Source organism: Rhinichthys klamathensis, unplaced genomic scaffold (genome assembly GCF_029890125.1).
Source record: "Rhinichthys klamathensis goyatoka isolate OS25496 unplaced genomic scaffold, OSU_Roscu_1.1 h1tg000431l_1, whole genome shotgun sequence".
Taxonomy (NCBI): Eukaryota; Metazoa; Chordata; class Actinopteri; order Cypriniformes; family Leuciscidae; genus Rhinichthys; species Rhinichthys klamathensis.
In genome coordinates, this window is record NW_026606927.1 from 295,875 (window position 1) to 313,532 (window position 17,658).

Here is a 17,658-nt window from a genome sequence, read left to right on the forward strand (position 1 = left end):
TTCTTCCAGGACGGTTATTCCAGGCCCGCTCCACTAGAGGTCGCTCTGCACGATCATGCGCACCACGAGCCCCGGGTTCCTCCGATCATCCAGCTTCTGGACTGCCAGTCCTTGGATGAGTCTTTGCAGAGCCACATGGGCACCATTGATGAGGATTTGGCACGGGTTATCATGCGCAGCTCAGATCTGCTGTCACTGCGGGGTGTTGCACAGCGACACGGCTGGAAAACCTGCTGATTACACTGGACACCCTCGAAGTCAAACTGATTGACTTTGGATGCGGTGAAATGCTTACCAGCGCATGTTACACGTCCTTTGCTGGTATGTGTCACTTCTCAAAGTTGTAAGGCGGGTCTCAAACTCTGGTGATGATGAGTTGAGAGCCGTTCACACGGGACTCTGAGTGAGTCAAGCTCTCATCAAGCGTTGTGGAATGGGATCCACCGTCGTGAATCAATTGAATTTGGCATAAAACAATTTCATGTATGATCATGGATATCTAGTCAAAATGCTGTATTAATGGAAACTTACAAATCAGACAACATCTTTTCCCTCCAGGCACAAGAGTCCCCCCCCTGTGTAAGATGATTGATAACACCTGGACCACAGATGGCTCGTCACAAGGTGAGCTCTTCATTCCAAAGGACAATTTTAATAGGTAAAGAGATTGTGGATGGTGACTGGAGATTGTGGATGGTGACTGGAGATTGTGGATGGTGACTGGAGATTGTAGATTGGCGAAAGGTCAAAAAATGTTTTACCTTCGCTCGAGAGCGCTTTCAGTATGTCGCTCGTCGGGGAGTGAAGGGACCTTTCTATAAAAATCCCACTCGCCCATTAAATGAATGGGTTTTCCATACTGGTTTCGTGGACACCGCTTCGAAATGGCCAATCGACTAGGGGGCGCCATTTTCCATCTCGCCACGGCCCCCTGGTGCGGGCGGATAAGTTTGGTGGCCCTAGGACCTCGTTCAGGGGTCGGAGGGTCGAAAAAGTGTAAAAAAAACCCCACATGTTTTGTATTTTACACTGAATTAGGTCCCGGAAGGTCACAGCAAAAATGTTGGCGTTATACATTTAAAACGATCATATCTTAGTCTAAACTTAAAGTAATATTGACAATCTATATATCATTTGAAAGGTTACAGTATCTAGTTTTGATATTTGGTGTCTGATTTTCAATACAAATGACAAGGGAACAGAAACATATTAATTTGTATTCATTTCACTGTTTTTAGCTTCCAGGTCCTTTTTTTTTCTTTTTTTTAAGCTCTGACATTACTCAAATTAGTGGATCGTTCGTGTCCAGTGGAGTGTGCTAAGTACACTAGATGTGGTTAAATACACGTTTTCATTATTTAAAACGAATGAGGCCCCATTCAAAAAGGTCAAACTAACGGAACGCGCGTCCGTAAGGAGACGGAAGGTCGTAGGACCCCAAAACTCGGCGAGTTCCGTCGTCTAGGGCCCCTGAGTCGGGCCCCTGAGTTTGAGGTTCCTAGCCACTTGCCAAGCATTTAAAGTCCGGATGAGTGTCTGGATGAAAACGGGCCGTTTTTGTGTCTGTTCTAAGACAGAGGGATGGATCAAAAATGAAAAAAAAAAATACTTTTTCAGGCCCTAGGCCCGGGCCCTTTCGGTACGTCGATCGGGGGGCCCCGACGCAACAGAGTGAGCGATTTCGGGGCCCTGGGGCCAAAATAGTGGCTTCGCGGACCAGGTGTTTTTTTACAGCTTTGCTGTCCAAATATCTTGATGAAACCCATTTATCAGGACTCCCCTTAGTCCTTAGCACCAAGTGTCAAGTTTCTGGAGATTGTTTGTTTTTATTAGTTGTCATTAGGGTTGGGTACCGAAACGCGGTGCCAATAGGGAACCGGTTCTGACGTAAACGGTAGTAACCAGACCGAATAAGAACGAAAATTTCGGTGCCTGATTTCGGTGCCTGAGTCTCTGTGGCATAAGGCGCACACACGCAGTCTCTCGCTCTCTCCCTCTCTCTCTGCGCCGTGCACGCACTATAGGTTTATTGGAGCACTGTCTGTTCTGTCGCACATGCGCGCTTTGCTCGCTCGCTCAAGCGTTCCGGGAGATTTTAACAAATTTGCGGGCATCAGGGAGCCGTTATCAATATGCGGGAGACTCCCGGAACGTCTGCTGATAGCAAGGGGATTATTGAAGATGCCGAAGACAAAACGCTCCAAGGTTTGGCTGCATTTCACGTGTAAAGATGATGTTCACTCCAATCCATTGGCTGATGGCGCGGCCGCCGCCTTGACGCTCACGTCATCGTATTATATTAGCGCGCGCATCATCTGCTCCTCAGATTTCTCTGCTGAAAAAGGAAGCTGTCTGCAGCGCGAGGAGTTTGGCAGTGAACGCAGCGTCTCGTTCCCTATTCAGAGAACATGGGTTACACCAGTAATCAGAGACGTTCTCTTTCATAAGTTTACTCAAAGCTGCGTAGCTAAGACGCAGTGGGAACGAAATACCAAACTTGCCAAGCGCTGCGTAACTAGTACAATGATCAGATAACATACATGACTGGTTCAAGCAGACAAAACATGGGAACCTGTAGCCATGTCGATATTAGATTACCCAGGTAGTAATCTGTTAATCTCCAGTATTATTACATTGTTTGATACAATATTGTTTTATTTGATATTATGTAATGTGAATTTTTATTTTATATTGGTTTATTTATTATTACCATATGTTACTTGTATTTATATTGTTTAAAGATATAAGTTAATATTGTGTCCAGTTTGGCCCTGTAAATAAAGGGGTGTTATTTTTTGACAAAGTGTGTGCGGTTTCGTTTTCTTAAGTCCCGTATTAAGAACCGTTTAAGCACCGGAACCGTTTAAAAAATACAGAGTAGGTACTGGTATCGAATAAAACCCAACCGATACCCAACCCTAGTCGTCATGCCAATTAACGAGGGTCGCGATTGGTTCAAAAAAAGGGGGTGAAGAAGCCACTATTTCATTGAGTTTATCATTTCTGCTGACATTCACACTGGAAGGTGAGATTCTCTAACCCAGGGGTTTTCAAATTGGGTGAATGTGAGCCTCCCCTAGAGTAGGTAAGGACAGCCGAGCCCCCCCCCTTCCCCAAAATCCCATCCGCCTGCCCTAACCCACACACGCCTCTGCAGTAAATGCCATCTTTTGTCTGTTCCAGGCAATGCGTTTCAATAAAAACTGATAAAATGTAAATATTTTTTAATATTGTATTTGAAGACATTTTAACTTTTTTTAAAGTGCATTCATAAAATATTCTTTGCAACAGCAAATAATTTACAATTTCATGCAGGCCTAATTGAGGCAATCACTGAACATCAAATCAACAAAACATGCTTAAAGAACACTCCACCGTTTTTTTCATATTAAACTGTTATTCCCTTAACTAAGACGAGTTGATACCTACCTCTCTCGTCTCAGTGCGTGCGCTCAATCGCTCTGGCGCGCGGCGACACTTTATAACCCAGTTCATTCATTAGAGTCCCCTAGAGTAGCGGTGGAGTGTTCGGTGGTGTGTTCCTTCAACGTGTAATCGGCGCCAAAGCTGACGACACCCAACGGCTGAAATCGGCGCGGTGTGTCTGGGCCATTTGAAGGAGATGCAGGTCGTCTCGAACAAAATCAGCACAATGGACAGCTCTCTGATCAATGAACGACAACGCTGTTTGTTCTCGGAACGCATAACATTTAACAGCCAACTGGATTGAAGGCATGTTATTGAATCGAAGAGATGCACATTTTTTTTTCACCTCAGATTTAAACAACAAACAAAATGCGCCATTCGCGTCAGAGCGGCATCAACCATGGCCCAACCAATTTATGCTTTCAAGACAACACAACTTTGAGTTTCGATTTAATCGCCATATCAGTGAGAACAATGAGTGTTCGATGTGGGGCTGCACTGCAGAGAGGTATAAACGCAAGTCGTCCTCCACCTGCAGCCTTGATCTGTATTTGTTTTTAACCAGGGCCAGTGCGGAAAACCCACACTCACACAAGTAGGTGAAGGGATTAGGACTTTTATAGCCTTAGTGGAGATCTGGGGGAACTCGCTCTCCACAGACAACCAGAAACGCGTGATCTGCATTTCACCCAGTCTCTGCTTCAAGTCCAGATTCGAGCTGAGCTCGACCAGGGCCTCCTCCTCCTGCAGGCTCAGTCCATCTCGGGGTGTGGCAGGGAAAGAGAACGGATTTCTTACCCATTGATTTCCCATTGCGTCCTCTCCGAAATACTCGCCAAACTGGTCACGCAACCCATTCAAATGCGCAGTGATGACCGGTTGGACAGAGTTAAGAGGTAGTCCTGTCTTCTCCGCAACATCCTCCAGAGTTGGGAACATTTCCACCGAACCTCGTTCAACACGAGCACACCACAAGTCCAGCTTTTTCCTGAACCCAGACACTTGGTCGTGTGCCGAAAAGACGTGGCACTCTTTGCCCTGAAGAGAGGTGTTGAGGGAGTTGATCCTATCGAAGATGTCGGAGAGATAGGCCAACATACCAAGCCAGTTCATGTCTGTCAGAAGTTTTGCCAGTGGGGAGTTAATCTCGGTGAGGAAGAGGAGGACTTCTTCGCGCAAATCGCACAGCCTGGTGAGGACTTTGCCCCGAGAGAGCCACCTGACCTCGGAGTGAAGGAGCAGCAGCTGGAAGAGAGCGCCCATCTCATTGCAGAGGATTGAGAACAGACGGGCGTTTAAGGCACGCGATTTAATTAGGTTCACAATTTTGACGGCCTCATCAAGAACGGCACGCAATTCTTGGGGCATCCTTTTTGTTCCTAAAGCCTGGCGATGGATAATGCAGTGCTTCCAGACAGCCGCAGGGGCGACTGCCTGCACCTGTTTTACGAGACCGCTGTGACAGCCAGTCATTGCTCTTGCCCCATCAGTGCATATCCCAAAACACCGGCCCCAGTCAAGGCAATTAGCCTGGTTGTAAGTCCGTCTAATTCGATCCAATGGCGGTATCGATTAGAGGTGAAGGTCACATGCGCGTTCCGTCTCTTCCAATGGCAAAGGGATTTTTAATTAAATGCAATACATTCTATCTTATGTATTAACTCGTTTCATCTGACTCCATAAAATGAAAGTGTTTTTCAATGATATCTGTGCATCTTTAAATATACGTTAATGTTTGACTATTCCTTTTAACTCCAATGAAAATAAAGTCAAAGTCTGTTAGAATAATCAAATATAACAATTTATTATGTCAGGTAAATGTATTATAACAATTCCATAATCAATTGAAAGATAATCAATGCAAATCATCAAATGTTTTAGGATTAGAGAAATAGATGCAAACCCAACATTTAAGAACTACATGAGCTAGTCCTCATGGGCTATCTGAAATACAGAAAAAGCCACAATCCCTTGCTGCATTCCATTAAATAGCCAGACCTCATTTCATATGTAAACCTGTGTTCACAGTGGACATTTACTGTTCACCCCCCCAGACTTACTGGGGGCAGAAGTTGATTTACATGGTACCATTTGCTAACAGTGGAAATTAGCATTGAGTACACACCTTCTGGGAGTAGGAGACCACATTCATTTGTGTGCCAGATATCCCTAAACTTCTAAAAAACCTTATTACCTTTTGTTTTACTCTTTTGGAATGAGACATCTGAACCACTCACTCTGGGACATTTAAAATGATACTAAACACAATAATCATTCACATTAAACCATATATATATTCTTATGTGAGTTTCAGGTGATCTGCATGAAGGGGAAGGAGTGGGGGATGAGGGGAAGAAATGTAGATTAGGATGATTCAGAGGTGAGACCTCTAGTCTCGGATGGGGCCTTCACAAGAGTGAGCCCAAATGCTACTATGCAGTGGGTTCTTTGTCTTCTCAAGAAGTGGTCATTCCCTATAACCAGTTTGCCAGTCTTACACTGGTAAAAGTTATTCATGGTCTTGAAAATTTCGTCAGCTGTTGTGAGGGCGGGTAGAGGAACGCAAAACAAAAAATCTTCCTGCACACTGAGCTCCTTGATAAAGCGAACGTACACCATCAATTGAGCACAGTGTGCGACGTCAGTGGACTCATCCAGCTGAATGGCGTGAAAGGGGCTTTCACGAACACAGTCCAGGACCTGCTCTTTGACATCACAAGCCATGTCTGATATTCGGCGCTGGATGGTATTGTCAGAGATGGGGATCGCGTCAAGTTTAGCAGCAGCTGCTTCTACCAGCATCACTGAACACATATTACTAGCTGCAGGGAGTAGCAATGTTTCGCCGATGTTATGGGGCTTTCCTGCCTTCGCTATACGTAGCGCGACACGATACGATGCTTCTGTCGCCTTCATGTTAATGGTGCCGAGCGATTGTATTTTGCTTTTTTGTGACTGTAAGCCGAAGTTTGCATGGTCTCATGCTATCATTTGCTAGCACCTCCTTGCAGACCACACACTGCAGCAGAAGTGCAGCCTCGGACCCCGAACAGGTGAAACCTAACTTTAAATACTCAGGATCATATTTCCTACGGTTTCTGCTGGGTCCTGTCTCCTCCCTTAATGCAGACTTTTGTTGACTTTTGACAAGGAAACGATCCATTTTAAAGCTAATACACACATACAATTACTGATATTAATAGAGCAGAATACCGTTATTTTTTCTTCGCATCTTGCTCTTTGGCGCCCCCCAGGGGAGGCGCGCCTCACCTATTGAAAACCGCTGCTCTAACCTATTCTAAATATGAATAATTAAATCTTTTTTTACATTGTACGTTTTCATAAACTCAAACTTCTATAACTTTTTTTCTGTTTCACTTTCTTAATTTATTTCACTTCTACAAAAATCTGCCAAATGTCCTCTTTAAAACGAGACCAATCTTACGTCTATATTCCAAAGCATTCTTGAATTACAACCATTTAAGTTCGAAATGTGTATTTTCAAAAAAAGGGGGGTGACACTTAACAGGTTAAGCCAACGATTCGATTATTTTCGATACTTCAGAATTTCCCGCGATACGATTCGATACGATACGATTCAATACTAGATATTTTTAGATGATATCTATTAAGTTTCAAATAAATCAACAAAAAAATAATAATTAGCCTTTTATTGAGAATACAGAAACAGCATTTGTGGCGAGCAGGACGCGGCCGACGTGAGCGAGCGGCGTGAGGCCGGTGGCGTGAGTGTTGGCTTTGGTGTTAATAAACATCACCTGTGAGACGCACCGGTCTCTCGATCTTCAGCGTCGCCTTTTTATGCTTCCGCTCCTCTTTTTATGCTTCCGCTCCTCTTTTTATGCTTCCGCTTTTCCGTGAGAGATGCGAGACCAGTGCGTCTCACAGGTGACGTTCATTAACACTCACGCCACCGGCCTCGCGCCGTTCTCTCACGTCGGCCTCGTCCTGCTCGCCACAGTATTCTATTCACATGATGTGTATGTTCAGTCGTCTTTGCAAATGGCGACATCTCACTGCTCCATCTGTTTTCCTGAAGCCACAATACTTCCACACCCGACTTGACGCCGACTGGAGTGTGTAACATTTCACTTTCATTGCCAGCTTGCTCTGACGGTTCCATCGCTCTTGAAAGTCAGACTCAACAATGTGTGTGAACACAGACTGTGAAACGTAAGTGTGTGAAGCGGTGTGAAGTAGAAGACAATAAGGAGGTTAGCGCCACCCGCAGCTTAGGAGTAGGTTGTACGCATATGTCGGAACTGATGCTGAAAATAGACAGGCGGCAAAATAAACACATTAGCCTAATCGATACTCTTGCGGATGCATCGAATCGTCGGCTGTATAATCGATGGATCGATACGAATCGATTAATATTTACACCCCTAGTTTGACCCCTTGTTTTAAATCAGTGTATGATACAGCTGTCTGTTTATTGTTGATTTAACGAATACAATCATGTTTTTTAAACGTTTCAGACCCGCTCGAGGTCAAGGGCAGTGCGGGCGTTGGAGAAGTCGGTGACCGTGAGGCAGCTGCAGCTGCAGCTGCTGTGGGACAGCAAGCCAGCCGTCCCCACAGACTTCTCCCAGGCCGAGGCAACGCCCGATGCCTCCTGGGACGAGGCCGGGTCCCCGGAGCCTCAGGCGGGAGACCGGCCGGCTCTGGTGTGGGTCTCGCTGCCTCAGGTGAATGTCACACCAACGGACGAGGTGTGCGTGCAGGAAATTATTGGTATGAATCCGTTTATCATCGCAATCCTAATAATCACTAAAATTAATGAATAATTATTAATAACTAAATTGATGGTTTGTTTTTAAAGACGAGCTTTTTACCAGTTTTGACGGCCTGGCAGCGCTGTGGAGCCCCGACGACCTGGAGGCCACTATAGGTATGAATCCCCTGTATCATCACAATCCTAATAGTGCTGCAGATAATCAATAAGTGGTCAACTAAATAATAAGTGGTTTGTTTTTCAGAAGAACAGCCTCCTATCTATGCTGATTTGCCACCAGTCGGGGCCACAGAGCTGTGCGAACCTGAAGTGGAGATGGGTAAGAGTCCATTTATCATCACAATTCCTAATAGTGCTGCAGTTACTCGATAAGCGGTCCACTAAATTGATGTTTTGTTTTTCAGACGATCTCTTCCCCGATTTTTTTGTACCATTTAGATTTTGAATATGAGTTTTTGTTTTGATTAGTGTCTCTGTGTGTGTGTGTTTAAGTTTTTCTGTTTTTGACTTTGGGTGTGTGTGTCCATTGTGTTCTTGTCTTTAATAGGTTTTAGGTTACAGGTGGGATGCTGTTTTTGACTTAGAAATTTCCATTGTGTTCTTGTCTTTAATGGCCGTAATGCGTTAACAAATTGTCAGTCTGCTTTGTAATGAGCACTTACTTTCAAGTAATTTCAGTGCTTAATTTTGCATACAAATACAGTGGGTTAGGACACTGTCTAACATAATGTCTAACCATTTAAAACGAATAATTCTTAGCATAAACTAAAGTAAAATTGACAAACTAAGCTTACAGTATCCAGTTTTGATATTTGGTGTCTGATTTCCAATAAAAATGACAAAGGAGCAGCAACGTATACATTGTTTATGATGACCCACTAGGTCCTATGGACACCAAAATTTTATCGCGTTTAGAACGGGACGAGACCTTTCCAGGGAGACCACCCACGGCCTCGGGGGCCCGAGATACAGATGAAAATAACGCAATTATCTAGGCGAAAACTCGACGGATCGGGCGGGCGCTGGGCTCTTTGGAACCATCTGTTTGAACTGAAAAGAATGGTAAAAATTTCGTGATTTTTGGAGGTGTTTTGGTGGAGATATTAGCCGAAAACCACCGGGCGCGAATCAAAATCGCTCGTATCTTGGCAACGCGAAGACCCAGAGAGCTCAAATTCGGGAGAGGCGGTCCGACGGGGACGCTTGCTTGAACTAGAGCGGTGGCGGGCCTTGGGGCGAGCGGATCGCCGCTCGCTGGGGCCCCCGACTTCGAACGGCTGTAACTTGGGGACCCTGGTGAGTTGGACAACATGGGTGGGCTCTTTGGAAAGGCCTCGTCCGGCACTGTGATCGATTAGAGTTTGGGGAACGTGGAGCAAGGGGCTCCTGAAAAAAAAACGACCAAAAAACAAAAACGAAATCTAGGACCTTCCTGAAAAATTGCCCCTCCCCCGCCCTCAAACGCAGTCCACTTTCGCATCTCCTGGACATGAAAGTGACCTCAAAAAGACTGGTGATTGGACGACCTTTTCCCAGTCCACTTTCGCTTCTCCTGGACATGAAAGTGACCTCAAAAGACTATGAATGATCCCTGCATGGGTCAACCTTTATTTTTCTCATATTCATTTTTTTTTTCTTGTAGCCTAAAGATGGAAGACTGTATCATTGTATACAATTTGAACGTGAAGGATTGAGCTTTTTGCCAGGAGGAGGAGCAGAATGATGAAGAGCGGGCCTGGACCAACCCTGGCCGTCTGGAGGAGGCGTCGGAGGAGGAGGGGGCGGTGCAATTGCCCTGCTCCAACCCTGGCTGCCTGGAGCTCAGGGACGAGGTGGATGCTCTTAGCCGGGCCCTCAAAGTGATGACCAGACGCTTCCGCCGGTTGAGGCGGGCCGCTGAGAATAACAGCCCACTAACCCTGACACGGATCGCGAGAGGCCGGCCGGGCCGACCCCAACCGCCACCATCCCGCCGGAATTGGCAGAAGAGGACACGTCCGCTTATGTAAGTCCATCTTTTGGTGGGTCTGTTTAAGTTTGAGTGGGCGTGTTCGCTGACTCTTTGTCTTTCTCTTTTTTTTTGCAGGAGGGGCCGAGTCCTGCACAAAGGTTCTCCATACGGAGAGTGAACTAAAGAGTCCCTTTTGTCTTGTCTTTTTTATGCTAATTGGTGGACCCACGACCTCGCTCAGGGGTCGGAAGGTCGGAAAAGAGTGAAAAACAAGTTTTGTATTTTACACTGAATTAGGTCCTGGAAGGTCACAGCAAAAAGCTTGGCATTTTACATTTAAAACGATCATATCTTAGTCTAAACCTAAAGTAAAATTGTCAATCTATATATAATTTGAAAGGTTACAGTATCTAGCTTTGGTATTTGGTGTCTGATTTTCAATACAAATGACAAAGGAACAGAAACGTATTCATTTGTATTCATTTAATTGCTTTTAGCTTCCAGGCCCTCTTTTTTTTCTTCTTTTTAAGCACTGAAATGACTCGAAAATTAGTGGATCGTGTCCAGTTGAGTGTGCTAAGTACACTAGAGGTGGTTAAATACACGTTTTAATTATTTAAAACGAATGAGGCCCCATTAAAAAATGTCATAACTGACGAGGTCAAAAAGGTCCAACTAACAGAATGCGCGTCTGTAACGAGTTCTGTCGTCTAGGGCCCCTGAGTCAGGCCCCCAAGTTTGAGGGCCCTAGCCACTTTCCAAGCGTTTAAAGTCCGGACGAGTGTCTGGATGAAAACGGGCCTGTTTCTAAGGCTGCGTTCACACTGCAGGGGCTTAATGCTCAAATCCGATTTTTTAAAAAAAAATCTATTTTTTTGCAAGGCGTTCACATTTCCATTTTGAAACCATTTTTTGGCAGCCACTAAATAGGTTGGATCTGGGACATTTTGGTGTTTTTGCTTCGGGGGGGGGCTCGGACTTCGGGGGCCTCCCGTCGCGGCCCCTGAGGGGGTCGGGGGGTCGGGGCCCCTCGACCCTGCCCGCTTGAGTCGGCCGCCCGGGGAGGGAAAAATTTCAGGGGGTCGGGGCGCACGTCCGTCGACCACCGTCCGCGAACCCACGCCCTATGGACCGTTTGGACGTTTTCTCAAGTTTGGGACTAGATAGATCTTCCTTTTCCAGAATTGTTGCTTTCTACTAAGTCTAGTGGCCTAATAAATGATGGCCTTGTGGACTTTTGCGAAGTGTAAGTATAATCAGACGTCTCTCCCATCTTTCTGCACAGAATGCTGTGGTTTTATTGGCTGTTGTCTCCAGAATGACCCAGAGAAGTGGATTGAACTGGAGAAAGTCAGTCTCCACAACTGGTTTAAGGTATTAATTACATTTTGAAGATTTTCAAGTCTTTTTGATTTGGTTCACATTTAGGGATGCATGATATATCCACCATATCGGTATCGGCCGATATATGTTCATTTTTAATGTTGTCGTTATCAGCCTGATAAGAAAATTTGGCCGATATATTAAAGCCGATTAATAAAGTATTATATCCTTCAGCTGAGACACTTCAGATGCGCACCGTTCACAATGATGATTTTAAATAGCTTGAAATATGATTGGAATCACTTTTTAAAAAAAAGGTAAAAATACAATTAAGTGCAGCGCAAGTCTGTCATTTAGGCTACATAAAATTATAATGAGATATAATACAGTATAGAATTGTGTGCTTAGGACATGGCTTTTAATGGTGAGAGTCACCATTCCTCATACGCTGCACAGATGACGAGTAGCGCTGTATGGTTAAGGTATTTTACCTGTGGTCCTCCAGGAGCAGCTCTGGACACCCCTGCTCTCCATGCTTACAATTGCCATGTCTAAAAGGCCGTTCACACCAAGAACAAGAGAACTATAACGATAACTATATTTGCATCCACACCAACAAACGATAACGGTCTGTTTATCGCACTGCGGTTTCAAAGTGTGTACAAGGTCATTGAACATGTTTTTGCTGTTCTTGTTGCATTGCAGTTTCCGCCAGTAGTGGCACTCGTGCAACGTAAGGAATGACGTACATCTGAGTGAACGAGACGGAGGGAAGTTAGCGAGTGAAGGGCATGACAATTTTGGACTGGAACGCAGCACGAGTCCAAAATTGTCATGTCCTTCACTAGCTAACTTCCCTCCGTCTCGCTCACTCGGATGTACATCATTCCTTACGTTGCTGCAATGGGCTGAGCTGGAACGTCCTAAGCCCTTGATCAGTTGGAATCAGCTCTGAAGTTGATTTATTTATTTTTAAATGTCCCTTTAAGAATTTTTTTAATGCAGCAACCAAATGTATGTACAGGTCCTTCTCAATTATTAGCATATTGTGATAAAGTTCATTATTTTCCATAATGTAATGATAAAAATTAAACTTTCATATATTTTAGATTCATTGCACACCAACTGAAATATTTCAGGTCTTTTATTGTTTTAATACTGATGATTTTGGCAAACAGCTCATGGAAACCCAAAATTCCTGTCTCAAAGAATTAGCATATTTCATCCGACCAATAAAAGAAGTGTTTAAAAAAAAAAGAAAAAAAGTCAACCTTCAAATAATTATGTTCAGTTATGCACTCAATAGTCAATACTTGGTCGAGAATCCTTTTGCAGAAATGACTGCTTCAATGCGGCGTGGCATGGAGGCAATCAGCCTGTGAGAAATAACCCTAAATTGATTGGATATTTCAAGGTAGGGGTGTGCGATATCACAATTTTTGCTCGTGGACGATTCAAATGTCGCCACAATCTGCTTTTGTAGAAATATCGTTCAGTTCTGGCGCCTCCGTCTTATGCTGTTGATAGTTACACATCTCCTGTGTAATTGTTTTGTGACTGCAGAGGGTAATATCTGGTATTCTTTCCACTTATATCTGTTGATGTTAGTTTTGGTTGTAGAGCCGGTGTTTCTTGATCATAATTAAAAAGCTGCTTCTAAGCACTGGGCCTTGTGCTGTGGTGGTCCACCCCTTAAAGGAATGTAGAGGGAACACTGTAGTATTGGCTGTCTCAATGTGTGTGTGTGTGTGTGCCAGTTCACCTTGCTATTTGCGTGTGGACCATGTATGGCACTAGATACAAATTTCCAGGAAAGCATAATGATTAAGGGGGGCCTCGCTCAAACTTGAATTTGAACGATTCCGATTCCTATTTCGATTCTGCTTATCGATTCCTAATTTTGATTCCAATAAGGAAAAAAAATACCTTCACTCACTCACATTTAGTCTCATATCACTCACATTTAGTCTTATTGCAAAACATTTAATCGTAGCTGAATATCATGAACAAAAATCATAGACAGTAAAAGAAATGGACACACCGACCCCAAAGACTTCAACTGAGAAAAGTGAAGTCAATTAGAAGCACTCACTTCCTGATGGCTGAGCGCGCAGGCTCAAACTGAGCTTGATGACGTAGATGTGACGTGAGCCTGTCGGACAGCTGTAAGTCTTCTAGTAGTGGTGCCAAGAGGAATCTGAATCATTCCCTTCCGGATCTTGCAGAGCCGGAGAGCGTGAGTAGAGCCAGAGACAATTTATATAGAGACATGCCACTTCCTCAATCCTCAATACAACTATATAGGGAAAACCCGTAACGCCAAAGATGGCGGTTGTATGCACATGCCCCGCCCCTCCCGCTGGAAAGCCAATCGTCTGCTTTAACAGTCAAGCTGGGAAACATGTAAGCCTATCGTCTGGTTCCACCGACGCATGCACACAGTTGAGGTTTGCGACAGCGGAGACGAGAACCCTTGCGCATGCGTAGTAAACGTATAACCTGTGGGGAAAAAGGCGTTTTAAACCTTATTTTGGGGCAAAGTCATCAAACTTTTTCAGCAATTTTTATAATATTTTACTGGTGTTTCTATACAAGTAGTTTTTATGTCCCGGTGACCAGTGAAAGTGCAGTTCTGACTCTCTGCCCATTCATTTAGATAGGAGCCTGGTCTTGTTAGTCCGAAATAGCTGCCCGGAGGCGTTGCCAAGATGGCGGCCGAGTGGCATGACTTGCCTAAAGGACTTTGGTAGAGCTGTGAGCAGCAGGAGCAACTTTATGACTCTCTATGGGCTTCTTCCTTGACTTTATGCCTCCACGTCTCCCCGATTGCCCGCGAGCTTCTCCTCCTGTCTATACGGTAATTTCTCTACTGTGCGACAGAGAGTCGCGTGTTATGAAGCAAACGTTAGCCTATTTTTTACAAAAACTGCTTCTACGGGGCCATAATGTAACATAGAAGGTAATGGAGCCTTTTATACATTGTCGTGTTTCTTTAGAAATAAACAATGGACAAATGGAGTCTTTAAACGCCTCAGATGTAAAGTTATTCGCTGTCAAAGTGATGCCAAAATGAATGGGAGTCAATGGAATGCTAACAGCAGGTGATGGCTTGCTAACCAATGGCAGCCCCCGGTTTCCGGCTGGTGGATTACCCCCTTGGCAAAAATCAACAGGCTAAAGAACACTTTGCCTGTGGTTTAACCCTCTGGGGTTCTTCGGGTCAAAAATGACCCGAAGCATTTAAATAAAAAAATGTTAAAAATCGTAGCTTCATCGGAATGGTCCAAAACTTGGTGACTTTTTTGGTACTTGGTATATGAACACCCAAAAAAATTGGGGACAGGATTTGAAAAGTCTAAGTGGTCTTAAAACAAAATAGTCACACTCAGGACCTTTGGGTCAAAAATGACCCCCATAGGAAATGAATGGGAAATTGGCAAAAATGTGAAAATACAGAGTTTTTGTGTGCATACAATCTACCAAACAGCCACGATGCAGAAAAAAAGCACACAACAGTGAAGGGGTGAATCTCTTAAAACAATGGGTGACAAATTTTTTTCCATTTGTTCTCTTTATAATGCAATGTTCAGGTTTGACTGTATTATAAAGTAAAACTGCCACTTCAAATAACCATTTAAACCAACCAAAAAAAAAAAATGTTTTTTAAAAAATTAAAAAAAATGACAAATATAGTCTTTGAGAATCTGTTATTATATATTCAAATCAAAAACCTGAAAAAATTAAACAATATGTGAAAAAATCACTAGTGTTTCTACCATAGGTTTCTACAGAGAGCTGTAAATCCACTAGTGGTAAAAATGTGCTATTGCGTGATAAAAATGCTCAGTGTGTCCACCAGATGGCTCCGATCTCATTTCAAAAATTGCTTTCATGAGGTCTAGACTGGACTCTAAAATGAAATACAGCTTTAATAAATTTTTTTAAATTATATATATATATATAAATTTTCTATTATATTCAATGGAAAAAAATGGGTCTTAATTATTGCATAAATATTAATTATAAATTATAAAATTATCTCAAAACACCAAAAAAGAAAAGAAAAAATATTATTGAACAAAAATATATTTCATTGATTTTACTCAAATAAAATGTATCTTAATGCCGCCCTCCGGGTCATTTTTGACCCGAAGGTCCTGAGTGTGAGTCTAAAATGAGGAACCCCAGAGGGTTAAAAATACCACAGAAAAACAAATAGCTTAAATACATTTCAGGCATTACTAAAGACAAGTAAACACTCAGTAATAAAAAAATAAAAATTAGCAAACGTAACAAATAGATACAACTGAAAAAAGATACGATTGAAATAAATGTTTTACGATTTTCAGGTACAGAAACGAATCAAATGTAAAATAACACTGAACTTTATAAATAAAATATTCGTTACAAAAGTTATTCAGTCAAGAACAAGTGAATTTTCTCTGTCTTTTGTTGTTTGATTAGAGTTATTACAGAGACGGCAGCTGCTGTCACTTTAAGAGTTGCCCAATAACACACGCCTGCAGCACAGAAAACAGCGCACTTGTCGTCTCGCGCTTGAAAAGTCATATTGAAATGCTCACAAAGGAATCGATAAGAGGAATCGAAATTGTAATTTTACAACAAGTATCCGATTCCTGATCCATTCCAGAATTGGAATCCACTTGCGATTCCCAACCCTAGTCACTTCTGCTACAAGGAAAAACACAAATGTACTAACCTGGTCTCCCCTGTGGTATTGTCAACAAATTGCTTAGCAGGAGAAAATAATGATTGTCATTATTAGGCTTAAATATATACAGTCACATATTGATTTATTGAATAAAGTTTTCTATTGTCTTTTCTCTAGCGGATGAGTGCAGAAAAGGGTGGAAGTCTCCTAGAGACACCTGGAGGAAGGAGAGGAGCAGTGTCCGGCCACAGGCTTCCTCAACCCTTCCTAGAAGATAGAGTAACTAACAGTAATGGTGTCGGGGGAGGCCTGACCCCAGAGGAAAGAGAGGAAGCCATAGCCGAGGAGACGGCACACACAAGAAGCCTTGCATGAAAGTATTTGTTCCAACAGTGTTCGTTCAAGTAAAAAAAAAAAAAAAATTATTATTAATATTTTTTAAGTTAATATACCGGCAATAAAATATTGTCAACATTTCTGGTTATATGTGTTTTATATTACAAATCTATCATATTCTACCATAACATATTGAGAACGTGTAGGGGACCCAGGTGGAAAAAAAAGTACACTTCCATAATGTGCTCTCTTTTCACGCACTGATTTTGTATTTATATACTAAAAAAAATTCTTTACTACTTATTAAGATGATCTTAAGAACATCTAGGTGTACTCAACTGCATTTTTGAGACACCATGAATATGAACTAAACTGATTTTAACACACACTATCTCTGTATTAACTGTAACTCTATTTAGTTACCACTAGTAGTAAACTCAAACCCATCTTTGTGTGAAAGTGGTACCTAAATACATTTTAGCACAGTTTAGTTCATATTCATGGTGTCTCAATTGCACAGTTGAGAATAAACAGAGAAGCTGAGTTTGAATAGAAACACATTTTTGAATTCAAAAATAATTTTACAAAGTTGGAAAAAAATGTAAAAGTATTTTTTTAAATAAGTTTTTTATTATTATTATTCATCGTAAATATTTAAGTTTTTGAGGAGTCCTCATATGACAAGAATTAACCTTATCCTGACCTTAACTTATCTGATATTTTAAGAGACTTGTTGACTGTCCTTATGTTAAGATGTTATACTGTAACTGTACTTACACTTATTTCATAATGCTCTGCAGGGCGCTGGTTTATGTTTTTGGTATGTTGTTTATATATAGTTATGCTCCGAGTTACAAAATAAACATACAGTATGTACATTCATAAATCATGTGAGGATATCTAGGGCTTAATTTATATTTTTCAGAGTTTTAAGTCAGCCATTTAAGAATTCTTAAACACTGCATGTCTTAACTGTATGAATTAAATATAGATTAATCCTTATTAAAGCTGGTATATTAGGCTGACTTTAAGACTTCATGAACTGATCCAATATTGTGATGCACATCTGAACTATTTACATTCACTTAAGACATAACCAACTGTGTTTACCTGAATATTTGCTCAGACGAGCATTTTTGACATACGGTAATTGTGTTTGCATTTGAGCGTTCAAGTGCAATAATCAGCAAACTC